We start from the raw sequence: 10,429 nt of genomic DNA, 5'->3' as shown, positions 1-10,429 counted from the left end.
TGGAAATTTCCATTCAGGAACAAAAACTTTGTAGTGATAAATTCCATTGACGCTGGGTTTCCTTCTTCCCGTCCAGTGTACCCCAAAATGCAAATATGACTCTACAGAACCCCACTTCCCTGCTCCTTTGTTTTCCTTCTCCATCTGATCGTGTTGACATTTATAACTGCTCAGAATTTAGACAAAAAGAACATCAGCATCCTGACACTTGCTAATTCATTTAATTTCGCTAATTCACTTATTCAGGAAATAATCCGTGCCTGTGTCTGGGCTAGGCCCTCTTCTAGACACCATGAAGGAGACAGGCAAAGATATTATATTGACTTTCTGGATCTTAACACTGTAGTTGGGGGAATCATTTGCTAAGGAGTAAGGAATGATAGGCATTTTGCTATAGTTCTCTTTTTGAGAACATTAGTTCAAAAAATAGCCTGGTTTCTCATTTAAAATGTATCGGGCAGACTCTTGCTTATGTTAATCTTCCCTCAACCACATCCTCTTGAGTGCAGGATGGTACAGAATTACTAGAACAGCATTTTTCTTCTTAAATCTTCCAGACAATTAACCAATTTGCAAATCCCTATAATAGATGGTCATCTCCACAAATGGGAAAAATACCACCACTACCTCCCTCATTGCAGTTTGGGAAAATTTCAAATTACCTCATTTAGCAGTGCTCAGAAAGAAGATTCGATTTAAATAGGGAGTCTATTTTTATGAGTCTAGATGTGGTTATATTTATAAGTGGCATATACCTTTGAACACTTTTATCACAATCTGGCACAACCTCATAAATTCTATCATCAAACTGGTTCGGTGACATTTAATAGACGCCCCCCCCCCCCCCCCCCCGCTTCATGCATGAGGGATGTAGATTTTTAGCCTCACAAAACCATCTTTTAAAAATGGTAATTACTATGTCTGTTTTTAGAGTGCTAACTTAACTCCTACTTATTGTAGCCCAGTCTCCTATTGTCGGTGACTGCATTCCCTTGGTTTCATTCCAGTAGAAGACGCTGACCGGTTGGTACCCATCTCTAGCACAATTCCTGTTCTAATGAAACAAGGGAGCAAGAAGAGGAAGGCAAGGAAGGACAATTGATTGACTCTGGGTTTGTACTGGGGTTGATTGACGTGGTGCGGTACTCCGTGTACCAGGTTGGAGCAGTTAGTCATTAGGCAGACGCTTGGGGCTCAGAAACAAGGGACCAAGATGTGCTCAGCTGTCTGTTGTGGAGAACGGGGTTGGGTATTTATAACATGATGAACGCTTGGTATTAGGGCTTGGGTAGAGGACCCAGGCAGCATGAAAAGCAATTAAACAGCAGCTCCCATTTTAGTGGGCTCGCTAACGGCGAGGTCCTACGTATCAGTGATTTGTAAGCCTTACCTCAAACCCTCACAACTCTGTTATCCCCATTTTCCAGATGGGGGTGCGGAGGGGTTAAGGAATTTACAGAAAGTCACACCGTAAGGTGGCTATACCAGAGTTTAAGGAAGAGGCCAGAGCTCTTAAGCCTCAAGCTCTCTGCTTCCTGTCCTTTTCCGTAGATCCCAGGGCTCTGGTCCCTGGGTCCTGAAATCCCCTGCCAATTCCAGGCCGGTCTTGGAAGTGGAGGCGGAGCCAAATATGTAGGGCAAAGGTCTGCACACACCTGTAGGAGGTTGGACGTCACCCAGCCCTCTCCCCAACCAAAGGAAACCAGCCTGGGAGGCCCCAGACTTGCTGCTTTGGGGGCAGGCAGCTCAGCCTTTCCTCGGCGGGATGCTGGTGAGTACAGCACACATTTTCCCGTGAGACCAAGCCCTGAGTGGCAAATGCCATTTCTTTTTTCTGAACGGAGAGTACTTTGTAATAACTTGGTCAGTGTCAAAAATCTTCGCCCGTAATGTGGCAGGGTGGAGAGGAGGCTGCCTGGCCTTTGAACGAAATCATCTAACTGGTCATTTGTTACCTGCACCTACTTGGCTTTTTTTCTTTTCTCACTATATTAGTGCTCTGTTGCCGCAAAATAAATTCTCACAAACGTAGTGGCCTAAAGCCCTGCAAATTTATGATCTCATAGTTTCTGAGGGTCCGAAGTCCAGGCACAGTGTGACCGGATTCTCTGCTCACCGTCTCACAGGGCTGACCTCAAGGTACTGACCCAGGCTACGCTTCTCTGGGGCTTGGGGCGTTCTTCCTCCCAGATCGCTGGTTGTTGACGGAATTCGGTTCCTTGCAGCTGTAGGACTCAGGCCCTTGTTTTCCTGCTGGCGCTCAGCTGAGAACTGCCCTCAGCATCTAGAGACCTCCCACAGTTCCTTGCTCTGGGGCCCCCTCCCTAGGAATTTCACGGCAAGGATGCGGATGCGGCTCTTCCAGGCCAAGTGGCTTGCATCTCCCCAGCTCCTCTGCTGCGGCCAGCTGGAGGAAACTCTGCTTCTAGAGGGTTCGCCTGATTAAGTTAGGACTACCCAGATCATCGCCTGATTTGGGACCTTAGTCACATCTGCAAAATCCCTTCAAACGACCACTTGGATTAGTGTCGAATTGAATAACTGGCAGAAGGAGTGTGGATACCGGGGACCCAGAATCTTGGGAGACGTCTTAGAATTCTGCCTACCACACCTGCTAATGGCTAATTGCCATCATTTTGTGTTGATTTGTCTGAAGTCCAATATATAATAACATGATCATGATTATTTTTGTTAACCAAACACGCACATAGTGCTTACTGCGTGTAAGATTTTCACAAACATCAACTCCTGTAATACTTACAATAATTCTTTGATACAGGTGTGTTATGTCCATTTTACAGCTAAGGAAAGGGCCACAGAGAGGTCCGGTAACTTCCCCAAGGTCACACAGCTCTGTCGAGGACCACCTATTCCTTTAATCACATCAAGCCTAGATCAGCAAGTTTGGCAACGACAAATGAAGGTCCAGATGGGACCAAGAAGTGGGATTTCTCAGCCTCAACTCCATTCCCTTTGGAACCTGCTTACTAAGTACGAAGTCACCGGTGTACCTGCCTGAGGGGTGAGGTGGGGGCATGCTGTTCTCTCTTACACTGGTCTTCGTGACTGGTCTTCATGACTCTTCTGTAAGTCCAGGTATGTTATGGACTGAATGTTTGTGTCCCTCCAAACATATGTTGAAATCCTAACCCCCAAGGTGATGGTATTAGAAGGTGGGGCCTTTAGGGAGTGATTAGGTCATGAGGGTGGCACCCTCATGATGGGGTTAAGTGCTCTTATAAAAGAGACCCCAGGGAGTTCTCTGGCCCCTTTTGCCATGTGAACATATGGGGAGTAGATGGCCCATCTCCAAACCAGGAAGCCGGTCCCCACCAGACACCAATCTATCAGCACCTTAATCTTAGACTTCCCAGCTTCCAGAACTGTGAGAAATAAATTTCTGTGGCATAAACCCCCCAGTCTACAGTATTTTTGTTACAGCAGCCCGAATGGACTTAAGATAAGAAAGGACAGTTTCAACCAGGCAGACGTTTTACAGGAGTCTTCCCTAAAGTTTATAAAACTCAAAAGGGAAACCAAGTAACGTGCTTATGAAACGCGGCTAAGTTTGCTACCCGGGCACCCCCTGGCCTAGCCCCTGGCCAACTCCCCTTGAGCAGAGGACATGGGTCCCTTACCTCTCCTGACTTCCCTTAAGCATTTCTCTGTGATGTCTCCTCCACACCCAGGAGAGTGGAAGCCAAGACAGACAGTAGCCCCCTGGTCTGCTTTCTGCCCAAGGCCCACCTTCCATGCTCTGGTTTCCTGTCTGATTCCCTGGTGATGTCACGGATAGTGACCAGTCCCGACTCACTAAAGCGTGGCCTTACTCTGCAGCCACAGGACGTATGCCTTATCAGATGGCTCAGTGACCCCAAAATGCTAGGGGCATTCAAATCAGAGGCAGGATAAGGGGGGGCCTTCTGTTAATGTAATCTGGAAGCTTCTTCTGGTGAGTCAAGAATAGGCACTCTTAGGACTTCCTGTGTCTTACTCCAGTCCCCTCCCTTCAGAATGTTTGGGCCAGGACTTACGGGAGTCCTGTTCACATTTGGCTTCCACCGTGGGCTCACCTTGATGAGGGACGTGGCAAAAATCCTTGGCACTGTCCTTTCAGTACAGAAAAGGGTCCCACCTTCATGCTGTATTCTCCACCATGTGATGGAGAATGTCTTCTGCCTAATACACCCTCCAAGACCTTTAGACTCCTTCAAGTGTATAAATTCTCACTGATTTGACAAGATTGATTTTCTACCCTTTACTTTGCAAAATCCATTGTGAGGCAGGAGCAAGTAAAATTGATTTCCGCTCACTTTCCTCCCCACCCAAGGCCTCCTCTTTGCTCACTTTGGGCGATATGAGATTTTTCAACTTTCTATAGCCTTTTGAAAGCTTGGGCTTTTTTTTTTTTTTTTTTTTTTTGGAGTACAGTGAAGTCAGGTGGCTCCACAGGCCCGTGTAGGAATTTTAATGTGATGTTTTTGGTGATTTAAGCCTCACAGGCTTAGAAGATACCGCTGTTGGAAGCCTAAGTATTTATATTGTAAACGTCGGGCTATGACCATGGAAACTGGGGATGGTATCACCCTGCTTTTCATCCAATTCACATTTTGTGCATTTTACTTAAATAAGAATGTGCTGCAGAAAGCCACCGGTGGAAATGTATTCCTGTGAGTTGCAGTGTACAGAATCCAATGTACTAGGTGTGTGCTTTACTCCTCAACGTACGATATAAGGAACATCCCGTTTATTTTAGTTCTCTAAAGTGGATTTAATTGGTCCCAAACCACCATCAGCCTGGCTGGAAATTCAACCTTAGTCATAAGATGAACCCCACAGAAGAGTTAAGCAGAGATCTCCAGGGTCTTACATTGCCCAGAACATGCAAGGAGGGCCTCCCAGTCTTAGGTCTGGGTGGGCCCTGATGATGTCTGTTGTCCAGGTTCATGTGGTTCCTTGGAGACAGGAGGCTCTGTCTCAGGCTGAGGCTCAGGCTGAGGCTGGGGGGGACCTAGTGCCCGGGACCCAGCGTCCCTAGAGAGCACCCGTAGCAATTCTCTCTCAAAGCTGTTGCGTGGGGAAAGGACAAGAGCACCTTTCGCTGAGAAGATGGGCAAGATGTAAAGCCGTTGTCTTCCATAGCGGAAAAGTTGACTGTGCTAGGGAAGGGTGGTGGGATTGTTAGGCTGTGGGGTGCCCACTTGACATCTGTGGTCACGATTGTGTTTTTCCTCCAGCCACACTCAGAGCTCTAGGTGCAGCTGTGGCATGGGTACAAAAGTGGGAAAGGGACGAAAAATCAAGGAACTGAAGGGGAGTAAACAAGGGGATGAGTGCTGCCTACACTGGGCAGGGAGGGACAGGGGGACGCTGAGGGTGGACAGTGCAAACATGGTAGGGCCGGCGGCCTGGATGTCCCAGGGACCTCAGTGAGTCAGAGGACTATCGGTATCTAGAGTCAGCGGGTTAGAGCAAGAGGGGTTGATTGTTAGTGAGAGGCTCGAAATCAAGATTTTGCAGGTCGTTTGGTTGTTGGCGATGAGAAAGTGGGTGGATTAAGGGAAAGATCATTGGAAGTGGGGGCTGCAAGGGACAGAGGAATGAAGCTGTAGAGTGCATGATCTTCTCCAGGAGTGGAAAACTGCCAAAAACAATGACAAGCATAAAAGCGCATGAGGAGCACAGAGAGCCAGGTCTAGAGAGCAGACATTTGTTGATGACCATAACAAGGAGGGCTGGTGGCTCGTGTCCTCTGCTGGCATACGCTGAAAAGGAGACAGAGGTTTGAGGGAGGAGGAAGAGAAATGATCTAGAGCAGAGGTTGGCAAACAACAATTAGCAGGCCCAATCCATCTTGCTTCCTGTTTTAATAAGTAAAATCTTACTGAAACATAGCTACACCCATTCATTTACATATTACCTATGTTGGCTTTGGCACGAAGTCAGAGTTGAATAGTTGTTCCAGAGACCACAAGGCCTGCAAAAAGCCTAAATTATTTACCATCTGGTTCTTTTTTTTAATATATATATTTTATTTATCTGTTTTAGACAGTGCGAGCAAGGGGAGGGGTACAAGGAAAGGGAGGGAATCTTCCAGCAGACTCTACGCTGAGTGCAGAGCCCGACGCCGGGCTCAGTTTCATGACCCTGAGATCATGACCTGAGCCGAAACCAAGACAGACACTTAACCCACTGAGCCACCCCGCGCCCTTTTATCTATCTATCTTCCTTCTTTCCTTTTTCTTTTTTTTCTTTCTTTCTCTTTCTTTCTTTCTTTCTTTTCTTTCTTTCTTCTTTCTATTTTATTTATTACTGTCTGGTTCTTTACAGAAAAAGTTTGCTGACTCCTGAACTAGAAATAGCAATGAAGAACATTAACCTTACATTGCGAACTAAGCACCATTAATATCACAATAACTTCTCGTGGCACACAAATGTCAAATCCTTCTGTTCCTTTCAGTCTGAGTCTGCTCGAGGTCACCAGCTCAACCATTTTGACCCAATTGATTTTTTTTTCACAGTGAATCAACCCATTGGATGGCTGACATGACAGAACGGTGGGCTGCTTTAGCTTTGTGCAGAGAGATAGATTTTTCCGTGTAAGCCGGAGCCAGCGTGCATAATTGTAATGTTTGAAATTTATAGAGGTGAATTTCGTCATATGCCAATCCAGAGTGCCATTCATTCAAAAATGAACCGCGGTCTCTGGCACTCCTGGCTGGTCTGTTAGGGTCCTAAGTAAAGATGCTAGTGGATCTGCTTCCCCAACCAATGTCCTGTTCTGCATAACTTGTTCCTTGCTATTAGCCTTAAAAATGGGCAACTGTCTGAGATGGCTTTGCCCAGCAGAAAGAGACCGGCAGGGACAGCATTCCCAGAGTCGCCCATCTGAGGCTTGCCTATAGTCACTCACATTCCTTCTCTGGAAAATTCAAATCTGGCAATAGAAAGACTTAGAATGGTCAGGTGAGTCAAACAGATGATGGGACAGCAGAGTAAGGATTCATGTATGCCTATTGCTAAGCTTCGTGAAACTTACTTACTTTCTTTCTTTATTAAGATATTATTTATTGGGGTGCCTGGGTGGTTCAGTCATTAAGCGTCTGCCTTTGGCTCAGGTCATGGTCCCAGGGTCCTGGGATCTAGCCCTACATCGGGCTCCCTGCTCGGCAGGAGAGTCTGCTTAAATAAAAAAATAAATAAATAAATTTATTTATTTATTTGAGAGAGAGAGTGAGCGGGAGAGAGCACAAGCAGGGGGGAGGGGCAGAGGGAGAGGGAGAGGGAGAAGCAGGCTCCCTGCTGAGCAGGGGGCCCGATGTGGGACTTGATCCCAGGACCCCAGGATCATGACCTGAGCCGAAGGCAGACACTTAAACGACTGAGCCACCCAGGTGCCCCTTGAAACTATTTTTAAAAAAATTTCTGTTCTTTTCAGAGCCTGGAATCTATACAACTTCCTCTTTCATGAGATTTTTATTCTTTTATGTAAACTAGCTTGAGTAGCTTCTATTCCTTAGGACCAAGTGGTTACTGAAAGAGTCTAAGTGCCACGCTCTTGGTCCTAAGTGGGTCCATCGTCTTGTCTCTTGTAGGATTTCAGATAAGATGTTTTCCCCAGGTCAGTAGTGCTTTATGTCCTTTGTCATGAAGAGAAAGGATACTGAGGGAGCAGCGCAAATGCAAATCAGTCTTAACTCTTGGGAAGACCACTTACAGCAGGAACCCAGCGGAAGCCGAGTCAACAGGGGCACTTCCTGTAACAGATGTACTTTTCTAGTCTTAAGAGGAAGGACCGACACTCAAGTAACAAGAGCCACTGCTCAGGTTATTTGCTGCGCAGAGACAGCCTAGGGATTCTCTCAGACACAGCTATGAGTGGAGCGTTGGAGGTGCAAAGGATTTCCTTGGAAGATTTTTATTAACAAGAGCATCACCTTGGCTGTTTTCCTCCCTGCATTTTCCAGAACTGACAGTAACTCTGGTGTTCGTAGAAACGTATTTCCAATGTGGTTGTATCAGTTATGCTCTGGACCTGTCAAACTGTAGGAGATGGGAAAAAAAAAAAACCTTAAACAAAAATTCCTGCATAGCCCCTAGCTCCTGACGGTGACTGATGGAAACTAGCCCTGTTGTGCCCTTTGGCTCATTAATGTTTTTCTGATCCAATCACTTCATAGGTCCGTTGGGTTTAGTGAAAATGCACTCTGCTCTTTGGAAATTTAGCAGTAGAAGAGAGGAAGAAACAAATATGTGTTTTCGGTGTTTTGGCTACAGAAAAAACACGGTAGCAGAGATCTGGAAGGATTTTGACCAAGTGGGAGTACTGGTGTCTTGGTTTCAAGGCTCCAAGTGTACCCTCTTTGCCATGTCTCATCAATGATGACTCCTTCCGCTCTGATTACTGAATAAGCCATTCTCTGTCTTTAGTTCAATAAACTGTGGACTGAAGGCAGCTGTTGTATGGATCCCCACCCGTGGTGGCAATGCCAAATTGGTTGTCAAATGAGGCTGGCAGAGAGTTTTCCTTGGGCTGTGAATTTTTGTGTCTCGTGTGATTTCCACTCTAGGTCAGGACTAGAGACGGCCCGCTACTTTGGAAGGGAGAAAAACTTGAATTTGACGTGAGACTTCCAGCCGTCCTCAGCTGGAAGAAGTGATCAAAACAAATGACTTCTTTCTGGACACCTTCATCTTCTTGGGCTTGTCATAGGGGACAAAGGTCCCTCTTTAAGTGGAGAGTCATGGAATAATGAGCTTCTCTGAATTAGTGTTAGTCATGTAAAGAGTGACTCAGAGATAAGGGAGGATGCTTGTTTCCCTCCCTCCCTCCATGTGGAATAACAGGACAAGGTTTGATATTTGGCTGCTCTCGGTGTAGAGGACCCGCTGTAGTGAACACCTTGCCTGCCTAGCGGAGGCAACATAATGACATTTGAGTTCTGTCTACCTTGCCAGGGGAAATAGCCTTTGAGTAGTGGTACCCTGGTAAATCTTTAACATTCAGGTCTTCAGAAAAAGAAATATGGATAGCTGATTTGTAGTGTTTACCAATTTCTGTGGTAGTAATACGCCCACCGTGGCCAATTTCAGGCCACCCACCTGGTTCCATTGAATGCAGAGTTGGGAACAAATGTGCGCAATCAGCCTTAGGAGCTGGTACCACCTGGCTCCAGCCACCAGGGCTTTGTAGGAGTGCTTAGACCATGCACAGCGAAGCTGGCCCCTGTTGACTGACTTCTTCAGAAGATCGGCTGGAGAGGAGAGTTAAGGGCATATGTTTTGATATTGTCCCTTTTAACTATGCCTCACCTTGATGGCTTAAACACACACTGAGGAGAAGCTGTCCAATGATGCAGATCCATTTGGCTACTCCAGATAAATTGTATGTGGCCCCCAACTACATGTTTTCATCGTGACAGTGCAGAGTTGTGGAAAGAACTTTGTATTGGAGCATGCGTGGGGCCCATTGGGGGAAAGATCTTTCTTTTCTCCCCAGCTTTTCCCATAATTGACCATTTCACTCCTGGACAAATCATCCGTCACCTACCCCATTTCCTGCCTCCCCAACAACTTAGGAATAACAACCAGGCACCAGCTTCTTCCAGACCAACTCGAAAGCAAGTCTGTGGGGCGGTGCGCTTTACATTCATCTTCTCTACTCTCCCTCTGGAAGTTCAAACAATAAGATAATAAATGAAAGACAGAAATAAGATGTCAGCAAACTCACCGAGCCCAGAGCAAACTGCACAGTCTTCTCTGAAAAGATGTCACCACTTTGACACTTAAAAATGTAACGTACAGCATGGTGACCGTAGTTAGTAACACAGTGCTGCGTAGTTGAAGGTTGCTAAGGGTAGATTGTAAAAATCCTCATCCCAAGAAAAAAAATGTAACTCTGTGAGATGATGCATGTGAACTACACTTGTGGTGTACATCTTGCAATATACACACATCTCAAATCATTGTGTTGTACACCTGAAACCAATACAGTGTTATAGGTCAATTATATCTTCATAGAACCGGGAAAAAAATTAAAATTAAAAACGGAATCCTTGAGAGAAAAATGAATATTAAAAAGGAGTTTTCTCCTATAATTCAAAAGAAGTGAATATAATTTGCTCATTAAAATCACGAATCACTTTTGAATTCACTAATTCTTTATAATACAAATTAGAGAAGATATTCCCCAACTGCAAAATCACACACAGAAGTTCTAAAAATACTGATTTCCCACCTCAGACCTGATGATTTAGAATCCCAATTGCGGTAGGGAGTGGACAGGAAGGGCAGACCCCGTGTTTAAAAGAAATTCTCCCGATGCTCTAGAGCAAGAAGGGACTTGCTTAGCACTCAGCTAAGCAGCCCTCAAAGTGAAGCTGTGTTTTCTAGATCAGCAGTCCATATGGGAGCCCAGAAAGACAGAGGG

Source organism: Phoca vitulina, unplaced genomic scaffold (assembly GCF_004348235.1).
Source record: "Phoca vitulina isolate PV1807 unplaced genomic scaffold, GSC_HSeal_1.0 scaffold55, whole genome shotgun sequence".
Lineage (NCBI taxonomy): Eukaryota > Metazoa > Chordata > Mammalia > Carnivora > Phocidae > Phoca > Phoca vitulina.
This window is presented reverse-complemented; position numbering follows the sequence as displayed.